Genomic DNA, 25,379 nt, shown 5'->3' with positions numbered 1-25,379 from the left:
TAGCTTCTTGTGGGTTCGACACTACATACTTATCACTTCCACCTTTGGGAATTGCTATGATGATTCCCTACACTTGGAGATTATCACAGTCTGCCTTGCTGGCCTGGTCCCCGGCTGCATCAGGCTCATCGGCTGCATCGAGCTCGGGCTCCGCTGCTACGTTGGTCACTCGGGCCTCGCTGCCCGGGCGCCGGCACTGCTTTGACTGCCCGGGTGCCAGTGCTGACGCGCTCATCGCGCGTTGTCCCACGTGTCCGTCATCGCCGGCTTCTTCTCGGACTCTGCCGCCACCCCGCCTCCACCGAGCAGTGTCCCCGACCTCGCGCGATCGGCTTGATCACCCGCTCGCCGCCGTGATTCGCCCCATCTATGTGCGATCGACCTGTCCCGTCGGTTGCTCGCGCCTCCGCAGGTCCCGTGAAGATCATCCCCGAGTTCAGCGCTCCCCTCCACCGATCGAGCAACGGGCTGCTACTGCGTCGCCCTGTCGGGCCGCAGCGTCGCCGCCCTGTGGATCTCCCCCGTGGTTGCACTGATCCGCGTCACCGCTTCATCGCCCCTTCAGGCCGTAGTGCCGCGGCCCGCGGTCCACCGCCGCCGCGAGGCCGTCCGCTCTAGGTCGTCCCTGTGGCTGCACCGACCATCGCGTGGCCGCTGCGTCGCCCCGTCTAACGAGCGTGGCACGCGATACACGCCGTTGCCCAAGGTCGTCCTCATGGTTGCACCGACCCGTGCTCTGCCGCTGCGCCGCCCCTTCGAGCCATAGCATCATGGCCCACGGCCACCACCGTCGCCCCGACCCGCCTGCAGCCGCTGCATCGCCCCTTCGGGCCGTAGCGCCCTGGCCCGCGGTCCACTCCGCCATCCCTACGCGTCGACTTTACGTGGTATGCGTCGCACCGCCTCCCTTGGCGCGGGAACACCACTGTCCGCGCCGGTCTTCGTCACACTCTTGGGTTCTCCTCACCTATTTCGAGCATCGCTGTCGCGCTCCTAACCAAGCCGCCGCCGCCGCGGCCACCGCTCTTCTTCGGCACCGCTGTAGCTCGCTCACTCGAGCCGCGCCGCCAGTCCACCCCTTTGTCTTCCTCCAACACCAGCTCGTCATCAGCGTCGCCGTGATCTTCCCGGCCACTTCGTCTACTCCGACCACCATTGGCGACATTGGCCCCTCGCCGCTTGGCGCCACAACCGTTGTTGAGTTTTTCTCTTCTGGCCCCCTCCGACTCCTCGACATGGCGTACAGTGAAGGAAATATGCCTTAGAGGAAATAATAAAGTTGTTATTTTATATTTCCTTATATCATGATAAATGTTTATTATTCATGCTAGAATTGTATTAACCGGAAACTAGATATATGTGTGGATACATAGACAAAACACCGTGTCCCTAGTAAGCCTCTACTAGACTAGCTCGTTAATCAAAGATGGTTAAGTTTCCTAACCATAGACATGTGTAGTCATTTGATGAACGGGATCACATCATTAGGAGAATGATGTGATGGACAAGACCCATCCGTTAGCTTAGCATATTGATCGTTCAGTTTTATTGCTATTGCTTTCTTCATGTCAAATACATATTTCTTCGACTATGAGATTATGCAACTCCCGGATACAAGAGGAATACCTTGTGTTCTATCAAACGTCACAACGTAACTGGGTGATTATAAAGATGCTCTACAGGTATCTCCGAAGGTGTTTGTTGGGTTGGCATAGATCGAGATTAGGATTTGTCACTCCGAGTATCGGAGAGGTATCTCTTGGCCCTCTCGGTAATGCACATCATAAGAAGCCTTGCAAGCAATGTGACTAATGATTTAGTTGCGGGATGATGCATTACGGAATGATTAAAGAGACTTGCCGGTAACGAGATTGAACTAGGTATGAAGATACCGACGATTGAATCTCGGGCAAGTAACATATCGATGACAAAGGGAATAACGTATGTTGTCATAACGGTTCGACCGATAAAGATCTTCGTAGAATATGTAGGAGCCAATATGAGCATCCAGGTTCCACTATTGGTTATTGACCGGAGAGGTGTCTCGGTCATGTCTACATAGTTCTCGAACCCATAGGGTCCGCACGCTTAACGTTCGATGACGATTTAGTATTATATGAGTTATGTGATTTGGTGACTGAATGTTGTTCGGAGTCCTGGATGGGATCACAGACATGACGAGGTGTCTCGAAATGGTTGAGAGGTGAAGATTGATATATAGGACGATGGTATTCGGACACCAGAAGTGTTCCGGAGGGTATCGGGTACTTATCGGGTCAGCGGAAGGTGTTTCGGGTACCCCCGGCAATCCTATGGGCCATATGGGCCTTGTGAAGGAACACACCAGCCCACAAGGGGCTGGTGCACCCTATAAGGCTATAGGAGGAGGAGAAGGAAAGGGGGGGGGGGAAGGGAAACGAAAGTGTGGATTAGGATTCCCACTTCCTTCCCTCACCCCCTCTTTCCTTCCCCTTCATGCATACATGGAAAGGGGGGCGTGATGACGGGGAAATGGTGGGCGTGAAACACGCGTCCACATCATTGATACAGAGTGAAATTTAGATGCATAAAATAAAATAGAATCAAACATTGCAGGTACTTTATTTCCAGAACTCTTGCATTTACATAAAAATTCTATTAATTACATCTCCAAAGAGAAAACCCCTGATTAAGAATTCCAACATATCTATTACATAGGATTACATCACATTCCTATTACAATATTCTACAAGAGAAATCCTCCTCGTGGTCAACGATGAACTCCTTCTTGGTGAACTTGAAGTTTGGTTTCATGCAAATACTCCTCCGTGATTTCATGTATATGATGTTGGGAATATATTTTCCAAGCATGCAACAATTTGTTCGTGTTCAACCTCATTTATATGCAGAATGGAGATTGATTTTGGCTAGGCATAGTTTTGTCCTACGTTTGGCACATAGGATATGGGTATGTATTTTCCTTTAGGAATTTTGCACGATATATTTGGTTGATGGCATGGATATATGTGACATGCCAATTTTAATGAGTTCTGCATCATCACATTACTACTATCATTGCGTACCACTAATGTGATGCCCGCGCGTAGCGTAACAGACTGAAGCTTTCTGACACAATTTTGATGCTTTTTATGGTGCATATGATATGTGCCATATTTTGTTGACTCTAAGTCCAGACAATATCAAGCCTGGCCTGAGTTGAATTTGCTGATGATATTTTTGTTTGTTTAAAGCCTATGTGGGCTACAAGGAATATGCCTTATCATGTATTTTTTACGAATTTTGTATGCACATGTGGATGTGGAGTGAACCTATTTTTTTATTAACTTCTGCTTTACCTGTATTACTACTAACACCGCGTAGCACTAAGATAATGCCCGTGTGCAGCGTAACCAAGCAAAAGTTTGTGGAGCCATTGTGGTATTGCCTGAGACATATGACATCTATCATTTTGTTTATGTTTGTACCTTACATGGTATTAGCACTAACTTCACATAGCGTCATTTCATTGGTGCTCGTGTGTAGCATAAGCCAAGTAAAGTGAGTTTGTGATATCCATTTGTGATGATGCTAATAGTTTAGGCTCTTATAGCATTGGAGCATTTCATGACATATTTTATTTGACTTTGGCCAAAATATGTGGCCCAAATGTTTAGTTTAGTTTTCTCTCACTTGTATTACTACTAACACCGTGTGGCATTAAGATAATGCCCGCGTGCAGCGTAACCAAGTGAGGGAATATATTTTTATGCTCCTGTTTGTATTACAACTAGCGTGACACATAATGCCCGTAGCACAACCAAACAAGAGATTATCATGAGTTCAGTTTAGCCCGTTCATAATTTCATTCCAACTTAGTCATATCCATCTTTTTTATGATGACCAAATTAAGGTAAATTTTTTTATGAGATTTTCATACCTATGACACTCTGTTGATTTGTATCCACGTATAGAGACCAAACCAAGGAACGCGGCGTTCATCATGGATTGTATCGCTAAGGGGACCGAACCAAGATGAAGATCAGTAGGACGAAGTGCACGCAACATTTAAAGAAACCATGCTTAAAAGAACCATGCATGCTCCTTGACTTGTACCGCGATGGCTGGGCCGAAGGCGAAAGTTTGGGGTAGATATAACATGTTCCTTTGTCTGTACCGCGATGCCCGAACCATGGACAAAAAATTGAGATGGACGCAACATACTCTTTAGTCTGTACCAAAATGGCCAACCAAAGACAAAATTTTGAGATATTAAACCATACACCTTAGTCTGTACCACAATGGCCAGACTAAAGGGAAGAATTTTGGAAAGATAAAACATGCCACTTGATTCGTACCGCCATGGCCGAACCAAGGGCTGGAGTTTTAGAAGAGGAGGAAGAAGAAAGCTCCATGACCTGTACCGCAATGACCAAATCAGGGGCTAGGGGATAGCCATGGATCTCACCTTCAAACCTCAGCAAGCAAGTCGCATGTGTCCTCCTTTTTCTCTATATGCTGTGTGTGAGAGAGATTTAGTACTGGGGAGAAAACGAATCCCGGACCGACCCTAGAGCAGTTAGACAGCCTGGTATTTATAGGGGGGAATGTGCAGTACTGGATCTATGGAGGCTGCCGCACGTGCCAAGCATTCAACTTGCACGTCGCTGTCGTGCAGAACGTGGGAGCGGGAGCGTGGGTGGAGTGTAGAACATGGGTAGAAAATGGGGCATTGCAGACTTGGTCTCCGTGAGTTGATTTGATTGATGGGACTTCGGTGGGAGCGCACATGGCCCTCTGGCCCAATTAGTTTAGTGAATTTCCTTAATTAAGCTCTATCTAAAGAAGGGCCCTGCTAGAAGGCACGTATGGGCTTCTTACTTTAATTATTCAATTGGTGCCTAATGCATGCCTAGGATTAAGAGGAAGAAACCAATTACGGTGTGTTATTATATGGCTTATGTCCTGTACGCACGCAACATGATGTATATATATGCTATCTAATGGATCTCTTTTTCTTTTCTTTTCTTCTTCTTTTTTCTTTTTTTATGTGCAGCAGATCGGTCCTATTATTGCCCTTCTCCATCGAATTATATTGTGTGTGCATCCGTCAATATACAACGGTATTTTGATGGAGGGACATACTCCATGATGCTTTGTGCCGGGGGTTGGGTGCGACATATGCCAATGGATGGCTTATCATGGTGGGAGCGAGTAGAACGTCGCCGGTGCCTGGAAGCGTGATGAGGCGTAGACACGAACGTCGGCGTACTTTACCCAGGTTCGGGGCTCTCCTAGGAGATAACACCCCTAGTCCTGCTCTGCGGGATCTCCGCATGATCACTAAGGCACTAGTGGTACAATGGTGCTCCTTGAGATGTTTGCTAGAGGTGGGAGAAGGCAGGCACGCTCTCTCCTCCTCTAGGTATGAGTCTAATTCTAATAGGTTGGAACCCTTTGCATGGGTGCCCGGGGGGTTTATATAGGCCTACCCCCCGGGGGTACATTGGTAATCTGCCGGGTGTAGGACCCGGCTGTCAGTGTCTCTGGTTGCCGGCTTCTCCGCCGGCCGCTGGGGCCCGCCGCCTGGTGGGCCCCGCCGACTGGTCTGGTACGGAGCCGACAGGCCGCTCCCGCCGCTCGCGGGTCTTGCCGGCTGCTGAGCACTTTAGCCGTGATGCTAATGACGCAGGCTTGGTCGGGGGAGCGTGGCTACAGTCCCGCCGCCTGGCGGGCGATCACTATACCCACACAGCGTCTCATCTGGTTGATGGCGCACGGGGCCCGAGGGAGGGACAAGCCGCCTGCTGGAAGCCGGCCTCCCCCGGGTCCGATTGGCCTGGCTCCGTCCGTCTCCAGGGCTCTCACTGCCTGGTAGGGCCCGCCTGCAAACCGTACCGACAGGCCCTCGTGGGAACAGGGATCCGCCTGTTAGGTGTGACGTCTGGGGGGGAGTGGCAACAGTGCCGAGTCGTGCGGAGATCTCTGCCAGTACGAGGCGCTGTGGCCACGCCCAGTCCTGGATTCGGGGGGATGGGCTATGCTGTAGCTACACCCCGTCTTGTCTTCTTGATGAGGGCGCAGACTTTGAGGGCGCCACGGGCCGACTGCTAGGGGCCGGCCTCTCTGGAGGCCACCTACTAGGAGTCGGCCTGTTATGATGCCGTCTTCTGGAACTCGGCGGTTCGGCCAACCGGCCGCCAGAAGGCGGAGATCTATCTTGACGTCTTGAGGGGCGCAACCGGCCCCGATGTCTTGAAAGGTTCAGGGGCTCGGGTTAGGCTACCCGTGGCCCATTACTCCGACAGTAGTCCCCGAAGCTGGTGAGGCGCCACGGCTAAGGAGCTGAGGAGCCTCGGCAGCTTCCTTCTCCGGGTGCATCGGGTGGTAGCTTCGTCCGGCTTCTGGGAAGCCGGTCGGCAGGAGTTGGGTGCGTCTAGTCGGATCTTTCTGGAATTCTGAATGCACCGACGGGAACCAGGTGGCGTGCTTGCTAAGCTTCTCGGCCCGCCGCTCATCGTGGGCGTGCCACATGGCGCCAGCCTGCCGGGTCGGCCTGCCAGCCCACGCACATGACGGGACGCGACCGCAGGCTGGGCCCGCCACCACCGGGCCTCGCATATGAGCGGATCTGCTGCGGCCGAGGCGGGCGGTTGGGTTTCCCCACGGAGTTACTGCGTGCAGTAACTCGCGCGGTAAAGGCGGGAGCGTGGGGTCGTGGGCACAGTTAATCCCACGATCCCACGCCCGCCCCCTCGGCTTCGTAGCCCATAGGCTATAAGTAGGGAGAGGAGGGGGAGCGGCGAAAACACACGCGCCCCTCCACCCCATTCTCCCTCCTTCTCCTTCCTCTCACCGCAGCGCCCGGAGGCCCGCCGAAGCACTGCCGCAGTTCGTCTCCGTCGAGCTCGTCCGTCAACCTCTTGCCCCCATGGCGCGCTCCGGAGCCTGGGACGGCTCCACGGTCCATGAAGACCACATCGACTTCCTCCGCCAGACGCGGCGGCTGCCCAGCAAGGACTATATGAAGGTTCGCCTCGCGCCGGAGGGGGAGATCTCGCCGGCGCCGGAGGAGGGCGAGCGGGTCGTCTTCCGCTCGCACTGCCTGCGCGGCCTCGGCCTGCCGGCGAGCGGCTTCTTCCGGGCCTTCCTTGAATTCTACAACCTCCAGCCGCACCACCTCAGCCCGAACACGATGGTGCTGCTGTCCGCCTTCGTCGCTCTGTGCGAAGGCTTCCTCAGTGTCCTGCCCACTCTCGAGCTTTGGGGGGAGTTTTTCTACACCAAGCTCGGCACCGTCGTCGCGGGCGTGCCGGCTCAGTGTGACGCCTTCATTGCGGTGCGGAGGCCAGCAGCCGACAATCCATTTCCTCCCATCACGCTGATCCAGTCGGTGAAGATGTGGTAGCAGTCGTACTTCTACGTGAAGAGTATCTTCGCGGAGGGTGACTGGGTCAACCTGCCGGCTTACACAGCCGGCCCGCCGGCCGGGAGGCGGCCCAACTGGTCATACCGGGCCAAGACGCTGTCGCCTTCTGGAGCCGCCGCCATCGCGTAACTCCGGGTGCTGGTACAGTTGGAGGGCCTGACCGGGCCAGACTTGCTGTCCGCCTTCGTGGGGCGCCGGGTGCTCCCACTCCCGGGCCGCCCTCACATGATCTGTCAGATGAGCGGGCATCGGGACCCAAGCCGGCTGTGCACCAAGGAGATGCCTCATGCAGAGGTAGCTCATATGGTGAACTACCTTGCGAACTGCAAGCTCACGGAAGAGTGGCGGTTCGGCAAGGAGCCGTATTCTCGCGCCGACCCCCCGCCTATGGTAAATTACCTTTCCTTCTCTTTCTATTTCTTGTCACTGAGTTCTGCTTGTCCAACCCGATCAATCGGCTTTTTGAACAGAGCCCCCTCCTCCAGCCGGCAGCCGGCGCCGCGGGCCCGGAGCGTCAATTTCTCCCTGACCGGGCGGAGAGCGACGTGGATGACCCCGACTTGGGGGCGGCGGCCTTGGAGGACGACGCCGAGGGAGGGGGCGGCAAAGCAGGTGGCTCAGGGCTCTGAGCCGGCCTCGAGGACTGGCCAGACGACGACGCGGGGGAAGTTGTCCCGCGCCGCCAGCCGGGGTCCGACCAGCAGGGCGCGAGCTCGTCTGCCGCGCCGGTAGCCCGAGGTGGTGCACAAAAGCGCAGGGCCGCACCGAGCCTGTTCGGTAGCCGGCCGAAGAAGCCCAAGGGCTCGGCCGCGGCGACCAAGCGGGGTGAAGCGGTCGCGAAAGCCATCCGCTTCCGCAAGGCGGTGAAGGAGCCGCAACTGGTTTCCGCGTAAGTACTGTCTTCCTCTCGTACTTTCTCCTTCCTTGCTGATCTTGTCTGAGTTTCTTCGCTTTGCTTCCCTTGATCTAGGGCCCCGCTCTCTCTTTAAAAGTCGGCCGCCGCCTCCATCGTGGGGTCGGCAGAGACTTCCACCACCACCTAGTGGATCGATCCGGCCTTCGACCTCCGGGAGGCGATGGAGCGGAACGCGCGGGAGGTGCGCGAGGAGCAGGAAGCCGCCGCTTTGAAGAAGCTGGCGGAGGCGGAGGCCACCACCGCGGCGAAGAAGCAGGCCGAGGAAGCCGCACGCCATTAGTCAGCGATATTTGTCACTCCCCTAAACTCTGCGCCGCCACCACCGGAGTTCGTGGCGCAGACTGGGGGAGCCGGTGGCGAGCACCCTATCATGGAGAGGGACAGCGGCGACGTCACCATGCCGGACGTGATCGTGCCCCCGCCACCACCTTCTGAGGAGGCGCAAGACAAGCAGCCGGCCGACCCGCTGGTGCCACCAGCCGGAGACGAGATGGTGACAGGCCCGACTCCCGGGGTCCGCACACCCTTACGCCGCCGGATCGCGAAGGCGGCCTCGGCGCCACGCCCGCTGGAGACCGGTGCCGCAAGCTCTTCGATCCAGGACGCCGAGGCGACTAGCGCCGCGCCCACTGTGTGGGTGCGGGGAGGCGGGACGGGCCCTCTGAACAAGGCGATCCTGGACGTTCAAGCCAAACTCCGCGCCGAGGCCGACGCTCTCAAGCACTGCACACAAGGCGTTCCTGGAATCGTGAGAGGCCATCCGGGTATGCTTCGAGCTTCTTCGTTTTTAATTCTTGTATTGCTTCGTGGGGGCGCACCAGCGCGCCCACTGGGTGTAGTCCCTGAGTTTCGGGCCGGCTGCTGAGCAGGCGGCTCGGAACTTTAATTAGCATGCTCTGAGTGCTAATATCCTTGCTGCGGGACTATCATAACCTCCGTGCGTCCGCCTTCAACTCCAAAGTCCAGGAGTTGGATCAACGTGCCGTCGACTTGTCGGAGAGCCGGAGTAAGTCTTCTTCTTTCTCTGCGGGGGCGCGCTGGCACACCCGCGGGCTGTAGTCCCCGAGATTCGGGCCGACTGCTGAGCAGTCAGGCTGGATCTTCCTCGCAACTGCTCTTATTTTTGTTGACGTTTGATAGCTTCTTTCTCCGCAGGGGCGCGCTGGTGCACCCGCGGGCTGTAGTCCCCGAGATTCGGGCCGGCTGCTGAGCAGTCGGGCCGGATCTTCCTGGCAACTTCATCTTTCTTCACTGATTGTTGATGTTCTTTTCTTTTTCTTCTTTTGCAGAAGCCAACGCCACCCTGCAGCAGCAGCTGGGAGAAGCCAACACCGCGCTGCGCGCTAAGGAGGCGGACTGCAACAAGCTGGCTGAGGAGCGTGAACGGCTAGTCATGCAGCTGGCGGAGTAGGCAGAGCTTCTCAAGAAGGCCCAAAAGGAGGCGGAGGACAAGGAGACCGGCCTCCTTGCTGAATTCGCGGCCGAACGCTCCGCCTGGACCGACAAGGAGCCAATGCTGACTACCAGCTTCGGCGAGGTCGAAGACATGGTCGACGGTAGGCTGCCTTCTTTACTCTTTCTTCGAACTGCCGGCCTCTGATCAAGCCGACTTCTTGTTTCTGATCTGACTCTTTGCTTTTTTGTCCGAGCAGACTTCTTCCCAGGTCACTCTGGTGCTGCCAACCATGCTATCGAGGCCGATCGCGAAGGACGGAGGGCAGAAGGCGAGAAGATCGCTGCTGACGCCCCCCCGCACTCTTGGCGAGCAACTTCTCAGCATCTAGGCTCGTCTTCCGCCGGCTCATCGGATGCGGCGCCGCCTTCAGCCTGTCGGCGCCCAGGTGATCGCCGCCCTGTGGCCAGACATACCGGCTCCGCGCACTCCCAGTCGGACTGCCGACTGGCTGGAGGTGGCGGCTGGCCGTCTTGAGGCCTGGAAGGGCTCCTCGGCCCGGGCTGGAGCACGTCGAGCCTTGGAGTTCGTCAAGGTGTGGTACCCTGGGCTAAATCTAGCCTAGTTGACCACGTTTCGACTAGAGGCTCAGGAGGAGCTGGCGGTGGTGGAGGATGATCTTGTTAAGCGGGCAGCGGCAATCGCCGAGTACACCAACACCAGCATCTTCATCCCAGAGCGGGCCGAGAACGGCGCCGAGGCGCCACAAGAGTGGTTCGGGCTGAACCCAGAAGACGGCGAGGACTCGGCCGAGGTGATTGACTCCAGCGGTGAGGAAGAAGACGAGGAGGAGGAGGAAGGTGAAGAGGAGGCACTAGAGGTCGGAGCGGACGGCCAGCCTCAGCTCGACCACACCTCCAGCAACGAGCCACGCCCGAGCGAGCCGGCTACTACTGGGGGCGACCAAGCGGAGACCGACCAGCCAGCCACCCAACCAGCCCGCACCACCGACTCCACCATTCCGCCAACTCCGACTGCTACTTCCTAGGCTGCCATTTACCTTTGTTTTGTCCTGCTTATTGGTCTCGACAAACTTTGTTAATTTCGCACAATTCCACCTGCAGGTGTATTTCAAACTTCTGTTGAATGTCGGCCAAGGGCCTTTTGCTATGTAAATATTTTTCCGAGTTCTATCTTTCCTTGCTTGCTGCTCTTTGGCTTTTTTCCTTTGCCGCCTTCCCTTGGTTGCCGTCTTGCCAGCCGAATAGCCGCTCTGCGGACTGTGGCTAGGTCAAGTACTTAGCTACTTCCGGGGAGGCAAGTACTTAGCCTTTTTTAGAGTTCTTTAGCAAGTTAAGTAGAAACTGGCCGGCCGACTGCTCAACAGCGGGTCGGCAAGGTGGGAAGCCGGCTTGGACTATGTGCATACTTTGGATCCTTAGCCATTCGTCGAGCCAACAGCCGGCCGACCGCTCCAGAGGCTCGACCAGTCGGGGCTTGATGCCGGATAAGATGAGGCCGTTTGCTCGCTCCACCTGGCCGTTTGACCGCGGATGGGCAACGGATGCTAGATCCAGTCAGATGCCCTGCATCGCGCGGAAACGGGCCAAGGAGCCTTTGGCAAAGTTTGTGCCATTGTCAGTGATGATGCTGTGTGGTATGCCATACCGGATGGTGATGTGTGAGATGAAAGTCACAGCAGTCGGACCATTCAATTTCTTGATTGGTGTTGCTTCTATCCACTTGGTGAACTTGTCCACCGCGACAAGCAGATGAGTCATGCCGCCACGCGCCGTCTTGAATGGGGATAGTCTTGAGTGCAAAAGCCGGCTAATGTGGCTTGGAGCGGAACTTTTGGCACCCTTTGCATTTCTGGACCAAATCTTTGGCGTCTTCTAGAGCAGTCGGCCAGAAAAACCGTGGCGGAAAGCTTTGGCCACGAGTGCTCTTAAAGCCGCGTGGTGGCCACACTCTCCTTGATGAATATCTTTGAGGATTGCTTGGCCTTACTCCGGCTCTATGCAGCGCTGGTAAACACCAATAACACTACGCCTCACAAGTTCTCTGTTGACTATGGTGTATGCTGCTGCCCGGCATTGCACTTGTCGGGCCGAGATCTCGTCGGTCGGCAGCTCTTTGTTTACCATAAAATTGTTGATGGGCTGAGCCCAGGAGGGTGCTGCAACTTCTTCGACTGCTAGGACTGCTACTTGTACGAGGGCGGTTGGGCCGGGAGGCGGCAGGTCGGAGTCGGCTGTCGCTTGCTTAGTCGATGAAGTCCCCGGGCCGACTGCTGCAGTCCCCGGGCCGGGTGCGGCTGCCGCAGTTCCCGGGTCGCTTGCCGAATTCCCCATGCCGGCTGCTGGGGTCCTCAAGTCGGATCCGAATGCTTCAGGAGGAGCAGGCAGGAAGATGGAATCCGACTCTGGCGATGGCTTGACAGACGGCTTGAGGAGGCGTTGCAGAGCGACGCTGACTGGTATTTCTTGTCGGGTGGAGCCGATTCGTGCTAAGGCGTCAGCTTGCTCGTTGTCATTTCTTGGCACATGGAGGAACTCGCACCCTTCGAAGTATCCACTGAGTTGCTGTACAAGGAAGCGGTAGCTCGCCATGTTTGCATCCTTGGCATCCCAGTCGCCTGACGACTGCTGGACCACCAAGTCAGAATCTCCGTAGCACAGGATCTGGCGAATGCCGAGTTCCTTGGCAAGCCGGAGCCCCTGAATGAGTGCTTCGTATTCAGCAACGTTGTTGGAAGCGGCGAAGTGAATTTGCAGCACATATCTGAGCTTGTCGCCTTTGGGAGAGGTGAGGACGATGCCGGCTCCCAAACCGGTGCGCATCTTTGAAGCATCAAAATGCATTCGCCAATGGGTGGAATCTGGCGCTGGCGGCAGGTACTGGGTCTCAGCCCAGTCGACGAGGAAGTCAGCCAGTACTTGTGACTTGATGGCGGTGCGAGGCTGGTAGTAGATGGTGTAGGGGGCCAAATCTATGGCCCATTTGGCCACTCATCCTGAGGCATCTCGGCTTCCAATGATCTCGGCAAGTGGAGCTCTGCAGACCACAGTGGTTGGGTGCTCTTGGAAGTATGGCTTCAGCTTCTTGGTAGCAAAGTGCACGCCATAGCACATCTTCTGGTAGTGGGGGTAGTTTTGCTTGGAGGCGGACAGCACTTCACTCAGGTAATACACCGGTCTCTAGACGGGTAGTGCTTTGTCTTCTTCTTTGCGTTCCACCACTATGACTATGCTGACCACCCGGCTGGTGGCGGCGATGTAGAGGAGCATGGGCTCCTTAGGAGTCGGAGCCGCCAGGACAGGCGGAGTGGTCAACATCTTTTTGAGCTGGAGAAAAGCTTCATCTGCTTTGTCGTTCTACTCGAAAAAGGTGGTCTTCTTCATGAGCTGGTATAGGGGAAGGGCCTTCTCGCCCAGCCGACTGATGAAACGGCTGATGGATGCCAAGCAGCCGGTGAATTTTTGCACGTCCAGCAGTCGGGTGGGCACCTCCATCCTCTCGATGGCCTTGATCTTCACAGGGTTGCACTCTATGCCGCGTTCTTAAACCAAAAGGCCAAGAAGCTGGCCGGCTGGCACTCCAAAGACGCATTTCTCCGGGTTGAGCTTGATCTGAAATCGGCGCAAATTCTCAAAGGTCCCCTTGAGGTCCTCTAGCAGCGTTCCACGCTTCTCCGTCTTCACCACCACATCGTCCACATAGACATGGGCGTTTCTGCCGATTTGCTTGAGGAGACACTTCTACATGCAACGCTGGAACATGGCGCTGGCATTTCTCAAGCCGAATGTCATGGTCAGGTAGCAGAAGGCTCCGAATGGCGTGATGAAGGCGGCCTTCAGCCTGTCGGCCGGGTTCAGCTTGATCTAGTGATACCCTGAGTATGCATCCAAAAAGCTCAACAGCTCGCATCTGGCTGTGGAGTCAATCACTTGGTCGATTCTTGGCAGGGCAAATGGATCTTTGGGGCATGCTTTGTTGAGGCTGGTATAATCAATACACATGCTCCACTGCTTCTTCTTCAGCACTAGGACCGGGTTGGCTAACCACTCTGGAAAGAACACTTCCATGATGAAGCCGGCTGCTAGAAGCCGGGCTATCTCTTCTCCGACGACTCTTCTCTTCTCCTCTGACAGGCGGTGCAAGGGCTGCCTGACTGGCTTGGCATCTGATCGGACGTGCAGCTTGTGCTCGGCGAATTCCGTCGGAACACCCGGCATGTCCTTGGGAGACCATGCAAAGATGTCCCGATTCTCACGGAGGAAATCGACGAGCTCGCCTTCCTATTTGTTGTCAAGGTTTACACCTATGACAGCGTACCTCTCCGAGTGCTCCGGGTTCAGGGGTATCTTCTTCGTTTCTTTGGCCGGCTTGAACGAGCCCTCGGCTTCCGACTCCTTGGGGTTGGGTGACATTTCCGGCTTCTTGCCTGCCATTGCCACAACCTGGTCAAGGAGCCGCTTCTCAGCCGCGATTACGAGGGACTCGGCCAACCGGCTGCTCTCTGCTGCGCAGGCAGACGACTTCTTGCAGTCTCCTGCTATGGTCAGGATTCCCTTGGAGCTCGGCATCTTCATCTTCAGGTAAGCATAGTGGGGGACCGGCATGAACTTGGCCAAGGCAGGCCGGCCAAGTAATGCGTGATAGGGGCTCTCAAGGTCCACCACCTCAAACCAGTCTGGCTCTCGGCGGAAATGATTTTTGTCCCTGAAGAGGACATCTATCTAAGTCTTGCCGATTGGTGAGCAGGAAAGGCCAGGAACTATGCCATGGAAAACAGTCCGGCTGGGCTGAAGATGTCTCTGCTTGATTCCCAACTTCTCCATGGTATCTTTGTACAGAATGTTGATGCTGCTGCCGCCATCTATCAGAACTCGGGAGAAGCGACCGCCATGAACTTGGCCAAGGCAGGCCGGCCAAGTAATGCGTGATAGGGGCTCTCAAGGTCCACCACCTCAAACCAGTCTGGCTCTCGGTGGAAATGATTTTTGTCCCCGAAGAGGACATCTATCTGAGTCTTGCCGATTGGTGAGCAGGAAAGGCCAGGAACTATGCCATGGAAAACAGTCCGGCTGGGCTGAAGATGTCTCTGCTTGATTCCCAACTTCTCCATGGTATCTTTGTACAGAATGTTGATGCTGCTGCCGCCATCTATCAAAACTCGGGAGAAGCGAGCAGCTCGCCTCTTCGTAGCAAACGTGGCATCCAACACCAGGGCAGAAGAGCCGGGATTGGGCATCACCTCCGGGTGGTCAGCTCGGCTCCAGCTCATGGGCTTCTCAGACCAATGCATGAACTCGGTGGTCTCTGGCGCTACCGCATTTACTTGTTGCTGCTGCCGTCTGCTGCGCTTGTCGTCGGCCACGCTGGTGAACACGACATAAGCTCCATGCTCTTCAAGATAATCATCTTGTATGGCGCCGACTGGCCGAGCCGCCGGCTGCTGGGGAGGAGGAGGCGGCAGGCCGGCTGGCGGTGGAGGCTCGAGTCCGTCACCCTTGGCGATCCTGGTGAGCCAGTGGCATTTCCGGGTGGTGTGATTGGACGGCTTCGCACCGCTATGGAACTTGTAGGGCGCATCGAGAGTCTGCTCGTATGAGAAGGCGGGCACCCAGTTGGGCTTGCCGCCCTTCTAGCGTTTGGGAGGAGGCTGCCCTTCTGGCTGCTGAACTTCAACTGTTGCCACCTGCCGGCTAGTGGAAGCCGGCTGCATGGCCTTGCGCTTCTTGTCGCTCGATTGTTGTCGCCGACTGGCGTCGCCAGCCGGGGTCCGAGGAGTTTGAGGGGCCACCTTGCCCAACACGTTGCCATGAATCTCCGCCTTCATGGAGGAGTCAGCCGTGGCGTACTTATCTGCTATGATTAGCAGTTCATCGAGGGTCGCCGGCTCGTCGCAGAGAAGCTTGTGCTTGAGGAGGGTGCCCTCTCGGCACCCGGCAGTGAAGTAGTCGATGGCCTGCACCTCGTGCACACCCTCGCACGAGTTACGCAACTCGGCCCAGCGCGTAAGATAGTTGCGAGTCGACTCGCTGGGGCCTTGGACGCATAAGGAGAGTTGGCGAGGCTTAGGCGGCTGTTTGTACGTGCTGGTGAAGTTGCGGATGAATGCTTCAGTGAAATCAACCCAGCTGTTGATGCTGCGGGGCTTCAGGCTGTCCAGCCACGTCCGGGCCGTGGCCTGGAGCATGAGCGGGACGTACTTCACGGCAACGCGCTTGTTGCCGTTGGCTATGCTGACGGCTGTGGAGTAGTCGACGAGCTAGTCCTTCGACTTCACAGAGCCGGTGTACTTTGGTGTGTCTCTCGGGAGAGTGAATCCTTTGGGGAAGGGCTCATCTCGGATGCGGGGGCCAAAACAAGGTGGACCCAGCTCATCTTCCTCTTCTAGCGCCGGGGATCGATTGAGGCGATCGATCCGGTGGCGGGCATCGTTTTCTCCGATTCCTTCTCGGCGGCCAAGGCGGTCACCGAGTGATGGGTGATCAACAGGCGGCGGGGAAATGCGCCTCTCCCTGCGGGGAGGAGGAGGCGGACAGTCGTCTCGCCGCTGCACTGCTCTTGGGCGACCGTCTTGGTCGCGCTCGATGGTGATGTGAGTCCGGCTGCGGCTGGCAGCCGGCTCCTTGTCTCTTCTGTCGCGGACGCCACCAGTCGGCGTCTGGGACGTCGTGCCTTGGTCTCGTCGAGGAGGCGGATCGTCGTTTCGCCGGTTGGGCGCTTCGGTCCGGCACCCGGCATCTTGCTGCTCAGCAGCTTCGTCGAGGAGCTGCTGAACTCGCTCCATCATATGGCGACGCTCGTCGCCCTCGAGCTTGTCTAGCTCGTCTGCTGCCGCCTGGGCAGCTCGTATGTTCTCCGCAGGCGTGGCGTAGATGGGACGATCTGTCCCGAACATGCTGGCGATGGTCGCGCCATGCTGCCGGACCAAGCCGATGCGGCTAGGCCCACCAGGAGTGTCGGGACCCCGATTCCAAGTCACACCGATCTAGCCTGTAACACCTCATATCACTTTGCGGCCTCACGCACGGTACTCCCACGGGTGTCGCCTTACCATGGCCCGGGACCGTTTGCGCCTTTTGGCTCACGTATATGACAGTGTCGCTAGCATCCATATGACAGAGAACCCGGGCCGACACGGCTAGTCGTGAACCCAAAGCGGCACTAACGTATGGGGACAGGCATACATGAATCAACATCGAACGTGTCGGTCAGCAGCATGCGAATCCGGGCTATAGCACTGGGCTAACAGGACTCCGGGAACCCGGGCTGTAGCAGGCTAGGCAGGACTCCGGATGTCACCGCGTGACATTTCCCCGAAGGGACAGACACAGGAACGATATGAAACACATGCCGGCCAGTCAAGTGTCCAGAGCAGTAGTGCTGGGCTAGCAGGACTCCGGTGGACCGGGCTGTAGCGGACTACTATGGCTCAAGGAGGCACTAGACTACATTTCCCCATAAGAGAGGCTGCTAAGGATAGACAACTAGATTGTCGGATCCCACACATACCAAGCATTTCAATCATACACACAATATGCTCGATATGTGCAAATACAACATGGCATCACAACAAGACTCTACGACTCAGAGTATTTATTCATTAGGCTCCGAAGAGCGAGATATTGCAAACATGGGTCTCATGACCCAACATTCAGAGCATACAAGTCAAAGCACATGCGGAAGCTTAACATGTCTGAGTACAGACATCTACAAATGAAAAAGGCTGAGAAGCCTGACTATCTACCAGATCCTGCCGAGGGCACAAGATCGTAGCTGAGGTAACAAGCTAAACGTCGAAGTCCACACGGAACTACTAGCGAGACTGACGTCTCTCTGCAAAACATAAAATAGGCAAACGTGAGTACAAATGTACCCAGCAAGACTTACATCAGAACTAGCTACATATGCATCGGTATCAACAAAGGGGGTGGTGGAGTTTAACTGCAGCAAGCCAGCTTTGACTCGGTGGCTATCCTGAACTATGACTGCAAGTAACTCTTTCGAGGTGGCGCACACGAGTCCACATATTCACCATATCAATACACCACTATGGATCCGCTCCCGTCTCCCTACGAGAACGCCATCCATAGCACTCACGCTTTCTTGCGCATTTTAGAGTATCCACTTTCACTTGTCTATGAACTGTACAGGCGACCCAGAAGTCCTTTACCGCGGACACGGCTATTCGAATAGATCATATTAACCCTGCAGGGGTGTACTTCGTCACACACGCTCTCGCCACTTACCACCATGTACACGTCGTGTACCTCGGCAACCTTCAAGCGGAAGCCTGGCGAGGGAGTCGGCCACGACCTGACTAACCACACAAGTCTCTAGTCCAGGTTTATCGCCTATTCGGGTTCCATCCGCAAGGAGATCCGGCCGGGGTGTCGCTCACGGCCCCAAACGATGTGTGCAGGGTTCCCGAGCCCACCATCCGGGTGCCACTCGGTACACCAGGCCACGTGTGCCTAGTCTGTCCCAAGCCCACCTGTACCGGGTGCCACTTGGTAGACTACTAACACTACCTACAAACACCAGAAACTAGTTGCAACTCCTGGACAGAGATCAGGTTGATTAATAAGTCGAGAGAGCTTGGAGCGCCCAGAGCCCAATGTGTGGTAGTAACTGTTCATGGATCACAAACACAGGACTCAGTTCCTGAGTATGGTTTCAATGAGACAACCCACCATGTACTCCTACATGGCCCCTCACCGCTACCTTTACCAAATCGTGTTCACACACTTAGCTCTCACACAGTAGGACATGTTCACCACTTTCCAATTCATTCCCGATGAATCAGACCTGACACAACTCTAAGCAATAGCAGGCATGACAAACAAGCATGAATGAGTAGGCACATCAGGGCTCAAACAACTCCTACTCATGCTAGTGGGTTTCATCTATTTACTGTGGCAATGACAGGTCATGCAGAGGATAAGGGGTTCAACTACCGCAGCAAGTAACAGATGAATCGTTGTTGTCCTAATGCAGTAAAAGAGAGCAGGAGCGAGAGAGTGGGATTGTATCGGAATGAACAAGGGGGTTTTGCTTGCCTGGCACTTCTGAAGATGGCATTGAGTCTTCATTAGTGTCAACGATCACAACGTCGGAGCAGCGTCTACCGAGAGGGGACAACTACCGGCAAACAAGGAAAACCAATCAATGCAATGCAACAATATGATGCATGAATGTGACATGGCAATATGCTGTGAATTGAGCTAATGCAGCTAGCAACAAGTGCAAGGGAGTCCATTTGAACCAAGGGTTCAAATGCAAACTCTAGTTTGAGCATTTAAAATGCCATTTGAATGTTTTCACTTATACAGCAGGTATAAGTTGGTTTTTCATGCATGAAAGTGGTACAGATGGATAGATTAGATTTTTCTGATCATTTTTCATATATAACTTGTTTGATTTGGAGCTACGGTTGAATTTCTATGAATTTTAGAAGTTTGCACCATTTTCTGGAATTTCCTGAATAAGAATAAATCCAGAAAAAGAGTTATTGCGTCAGCATGATGTCAGTGTGACATCATGAGTCAACTGGGGCGGTCCAGGTCAAACCTGACACGTGGGGCCTACATGTCAGTGTCACATCTAACTAACTAAATTAGTTAACACTAATTAAATGCTAAGGCTAAACAAACAGGGGCATGGGCCCACCTGTCATAGGCTCAGGCCAGTCAAACCCCGGTCCACCGGGGTCAACCCACCGGAGTTGACCCGCGGCTCATCGCCGGCGAAGCCAGAGACGGCGGAGACGTTCGGGTTTGCATCTCCGGCGACCAAAGGGGCGGATGAGGGCATCTACGCGGAGCTGGGACTCGCCCGCATCCATCTGTGCAAATGGCAGGGGCTGAGGTGGCCCGAGCTCACCGGAGGCAAGCTCGCGGCGGTGGCCGGAGTTCGGGCCAGCACGGGCGCGGGGCTATGCTTGGCGAGCGAGCGATCTGAGGGGCTGGGCGGGCTCCTGGAAGATCCATGAGCTCGAGGTCGTGCTCGGACATGAGTTCGGTGACCTGCAACAACGACGGCGACAGGCGCGGCGGCGGGAGCTTTGGCCGCGGTGGCCAGGGGGACTAGAGGAGGGATTCGACAGCGGGGGGAGAGGGGTTGGGAGCAGGAGCTCACAGGGATGCGGTAGAGAAGGTCAACGTGCTCGGGGAAGCGTCGGAGGCGACGGATTGACGACGGCGATCTCGGCGCCCGTCGGTGGTAGATGATGATGATGGCGTCACTGCAGTGCTTCCCGGCTTGCTTGGCTAGGTAGAGGTGACAAGGACGACGGCACGGAGCTCATGGGCATGTCGGAGGGGCGAGGGGGTGGCTGTGGCCGCGGCGGTGCACGGCGGGGCTCCCTGACGCGTTTGGGTGCGAGGTGGGGAGAGAGCAAAGAAGGGGAAGGAAGCCGAGGGAGAGTGAGAGAGCGGTCGGGGGCTGCGTGGCGACTCCAGGGTCGTCCAGGGGAAGCGGCAAGCAGGAGCTGGCGGAGAGCGGGCGCGCGCGGGGCGACCACGCGCCCAGTCCTTCTGGCAGAGGAGGAAGATGACAAGGGGGGCACTGGTGGGCTGGGCTGGCCACTTGGGCGGCAGGTAAGCGCCAGGTAATTCCTCTGTCACTCTTTTCTTTAATTGTTTCTGTTTTCTATTTTCTGTAATTGTGTTTGGCTTTATTAAAAATGCCAGGGCATTTCCAAAAATCATGAAACTGCTCATGATCACTGTTGGGAATATATCCTCCAGTAAACATTTTAGTTTATGATTATTTGAGCATTTAAAATATTTAATAGCATTTAAATGCCCAAATGCAAATAGAGTATGATTAATCCAGAGCCCAAATATGTCATGGAAAAATGTGCATCACCTCTGATTACTGTTTCCAGCATTTTCCAAGAATGATGAACATTTTTGAAAACCATTTGGATTTACTGGAAATATTTTGGTTGAACCTACTGAATTCCTTTAATGCTAGGGTTTAGGCAATCCCCATTTCAAGTTTCTTTCAAAGTTTAAACATGATGCACACATGAAGCTAGCCTAGTGCAATATGAGAAGCTAGGGATGTGACAAGGAGCCGGCGTGCCACCGACGACACGGTCCATTTCCCACTGGTAGGCCACCGAAAGGCGTCTCATGCTGGCCAGCTGGTTGGCGCTCTCGACGAGCTGGACGCGGCGCGCTTCTAGCGTCTCGGCATCGGCGTCTTCCGGGATAGGCGCAGCCAGGTCTTGCATTGCCGCCTGCAACGGATCCTGGCCACCTCCGCTAGAGTGCTCGCCGTGGCTGATGACGAGCACCTCCGTGACGGTGCTGCCGCCGCTGTCTGCACGAGGAAGCGGCTCATCGTACACCACCACGTTGGAGGGGAACACGTCAAGCGACGCTGTGTCGGAGTCGACCAACATCGGGTCGGTGGAGCCAACCGACTCCAAGTCGGCAGCAGGCTCGCCGGCGACGCGGAGCTGATCGAGGAGGCTCACGAGGTGGCTCTCGGGGCCATCGGTGCCCGTATCGAACGCGGGCTCGTCGGAGAGGCCAATCTCGCCAACAAGATCAGCGAGGCAGCTGGCCGCGCAGGCGACCTCCGCGCCGCGCAGTGCGTCAGTGCAGACGCCGTCTGGCGTGCCGGGGTGGCTGCGCTCGCCAGGAAGGAACAAGGTTCCCGTCCAGAGCAGGTCTCCGGGAGACGGTGCACCTCGCCCCATGGTGGGCGCCAAATGTCGGGGGTTGGGTGCGACATATGCCAATGGATGGCTTATCATGGTGGGAGCGAGTAGAACGTCGCCGCTGCCTGGAAGCGGGATGAGGCGTAGACACGAACGCCGGCGCACTTTACCCAGGTTCGGGGCTCTCCGAGGAGATAACACCCCTAGTCCTGCTCTGCGGGGTCTCCGCATGATCACTAGGGCACTAGTGGTACAATGGTGCTCCTTGAGCTGTTTGCTAGAGGTGGGAGAAGGCGGGCACGCTCTCTCCTCCTCTAGGTATGAGTCTAATTCTAACAGGTTGGAACCCTTTGCATGGGTTCCCTGCGGGGTTTATATAGGCCTACCCCCAAGGGTGTTGGTAATCTGCCGGGTGTAGGACCCGACTGTCAGTGTCTCTGGTCGCCGGCTTCTCCGCTGGCCGCTGGGGCCCGCCGCCTGGTGGGCCCGCCGACTGGTCTGGTACGGAGCCGACAGGCCGCTCCCGCCGCTCGCGGTTCTTGCCGGCTGCTGATCAATGTAGCCGTGATGCTAATGACGCAGGCTTGGTCGGGGGAGCGTGGCTACAGTCCCGCCGCCTGGCAGGCGATCACTGTACCCACACCGTGTCTCATCTGGTTGATGGCGCACGGGGCCCGAGGGAGGGACAAGCCGCCTGCTGGAAGCCGGCCTCCCCCGTGTCCGACTGGCCTGGCTCCCTCCGTCTCCAGGGCTCTCAACGCCTGTTAGGGCCCGCCGCCTGCAAGCCGTACCGACAGACCGTCGTGGGAACAGGGCTCCGCCTGTCAGGAGTGATGTCTGGGGGGGAGTGGCAACAGTGCCGCATCGTGCGGAGATCTCTGCCAGTACGAGGCGCTGTGGCCACGCCCGGCCCTGGATTCGGGGGGATGGGCTATGCTGTAGCCACACCCCATCTTGTCTTCTTGATGAGGGTGCAGACTTTGAGGGCGCCACGGGCCGACTGCTAGGGGTCGGCCTCTCTGGAGGCCGCCTACTAGGAGTCGGCCTGTTATGATGCTGTCTTTTGGAACTCGGCGGTTCGGCCAACCGGCCGCCAGAAGGCGGAGATCTATCTTGACGTCTTGAGGGGCGCAGCCGACCCCGATGTCTTGAAAGGTTCAGGGGCTCGGGTTAGGCTACCCGTGGCCCATTACTCTGACACTTTGATATTTTTTGGCGTCCCCTCTGATGGTGAAATTTTAGATCATTATCCGTCCGCGACGGTGCGCGTACATTTTTTCCATAGGAGAAAACTTGAGGACTGTTTACCTGTTTCGTCATATTTTATAATTGTCGGTTTAATGCGTGCATTATCGACCTTTGAAAATATATCATATGCCTATTTTTGTTAGTCCTCACTTTGAGCGATTGATTATATTTTTTAATTGATTCTTCTCATTATAAAACGTATTTTTGCCATTTTTAATTTATATTATGTGGTCCATATATTTTATTTTATCTTGGTCAAAATCCATGTCAACAGATGCCCCTCGAGGTCAGGGTTCGATGATTTTTTTGACTCGGACCAAGAGCTCGAAAGTTGAGAATCTATTTTGTGCTTATAGTATTTCCGTATGTGGCTCATGATTTGTTTTATTATTCTTTTTGAGCATCTGATTTTCTATTCAGATGCATCCCAGCTATACGTGGATGTGCAGTTTTTTTGTCTACACAGTGCATTTTTTATATTATAATTTAGGCTCAGAACTCTTTCTTTTCAGAGCGCACAACTTAACATTGGGATTTTAAACTCATGAAGATTGGATCAAATTTAACATTTTTGAAACATGCTTATAGTTAAGCTCATATAGCATTGAGCATTTTTATGTGTGTTCAAAGTTTCACACGACGCTTGTAGTTTAGGCTCATATAGCATTGGAGCATTATGTCTCTTTCTCTCCATACACGGATACTAGTTTATACTCGTATATCCTGGGAGCTTATATTTTCCATATGAAGGATACACATATCATGCTTTTGTAGTCATGCTGCCAGCGAATCATGCTTTGCGTAACATCAAAGTATTTTCTGTTGATGTGTTTGCATGGTACCAATAATTTATGTTATTTTTGTTGTAACTCTGACTGTTTGTAGTCATGGGTCCTTCAATGGAATGATTTTGATGAGCAACTTTTTCTTCATGGTTTCCTATGTCGGTGGCTTTCAGGGCCAAGTCGTCAAAAGTGATTCGTCACACCCCTTGTAAGTGCCAACACACTTGGTAGGAGACTATCCGTGGACATCCATATTGTGCGAACCTCAATGAATTGTTCTTCACACCGAGGCATAAATTCTCCACCTAATAATAACTTAGAAAGCAATATTGTTCAGCTTTTTCTTTGTATCGGCCAATTTGGGGAAACAAGCGATATTTTTTGTGTGTTACAAAATATCCAAGAAGGATACCTTGCATTTTTTTCGAGTCCTGATCGAACATGATTGTAACTTCTTTTTGTACCAAGGACACAATTATTCCCAATGAAATTGAACAATTGTCGAAATAATATAGCTTTGCTACGTGTCGAATCTTGGTACACGACAACTATATGAGCTATATGTCAACATTCAATTGGAAAAGGGGTCAAACCACCATATGGAGGGTATGGTTTGACATACCTTGGCCAGTTGGCATGCTATGTCTCCATATATTGAGCCTTAGCTTGCTAGGAAATCACCTATTTTATTATCTCAAGAGTGACACAAGAAGATACATAACTTTCTTTGCTTAAAGGATGTGTTATTTATTTCCAAGGTATGCAGATTCTTCCTAGTTTTAATGGAAGAAAAAATTTAATTGAGATAACTGCTCCTCAATAGAAGTCACTCCTCCCGTAGAATTTGTTCTGGATGAAAATTGGCATAACCATATGTAACCTAAAGGTCACTGGGTTTGATGTCTGGTTGCACTACAATGCACTCTTAGCATTCTATACCACATGAAAGATCATGGTATGACCTCATCCACAACTTTTTCGTTCAAAATTCGGAAGCATCTGTGTTGACATATATATATATGATTATTTTCAACAAATTTTGATGGGTTTGCCCCAGTATTTTAGGATATGGCAAGATTGGATTTATCGCCCACCTGTTGGGAGGAATTTTTTTTGCACTAGATATTGAGTGTGCATTTTACTTATGTGCCATTGGATATATGCTTCACATGTAGCATCCTTGGATGATGGTGCCCCTGTCCCAATGCTCTTGATTTACCATCATATTTTAATGGCGTCCCTTTTGTATGTATTTATCAAGTTGATCATAATTATTGACTATTATTTTTTGTTAATTCACGCCAACCTTTTTTTGAAAATATGATGCTATTAGTTTGGTTTCTCGCAAGACTCATGAAAGAGTGGGCTTTTTTTATACAGAGAATATCCATGCTTATACGTTTATCTTGTTAAGCATTAGAGAGTTATTTCAATGACCTAGCTTATGTTAATATGGCCTTGGATCATATTGTTTGAAATTGATTGTTCTATGACTTACTACGATTTCACAGAAGATATTGTTTGTTGTTAACATATTTCCGTTCAAAAGAAAAAAGGAGCATAATTGATCATTTTCTGTTTTTGTGGTACTCCCGGGTGGGCTTTAGCCACTTGATTATGAGTGCTTCTGCTATTTTCCAAAAACACTTCTGTAGCGACCAGACCTCAGACGGTCAAGTCTTTGTGCTTAAGTGTCATCCCTGGATCGGTATTGCTGACACACACAGTACTCGAGGATTTATTGCAGAGTTCAATCACACACTTATTACAACGAGTGTCTCAAAAAGAGTACTTATTACAATTATATTGATGAAGGCCATCTAAAATAAGATAACTGCGGAGGCACTGAAGATAACTGAGTCCATCCAACTCCCGGCAATATTGAGTGCATGACAACGACCTAGCGCACCTTACTCTTCGTCTGAAAATTCTGCAACATGATACGT

The sequence above is a fragment of the Aegilops tauschii genome, chromosome 2 (genome assembly GCF_002575655.3).
Source record: "Aegilops tauschii subsp. strangulata cultivar AL8/78 chromosome 2, Aet v6.0, whole genome shotgun sequence".
Lineage (NCBI taxonomy): Eukaryota > Viridiplantae > Streptophyta > Magnoliopsida > Poales > Poaceae > Aegilops > Aegilops tauschii.
This window is presented reverse-complemented; position numbering follows the sequence as displayed.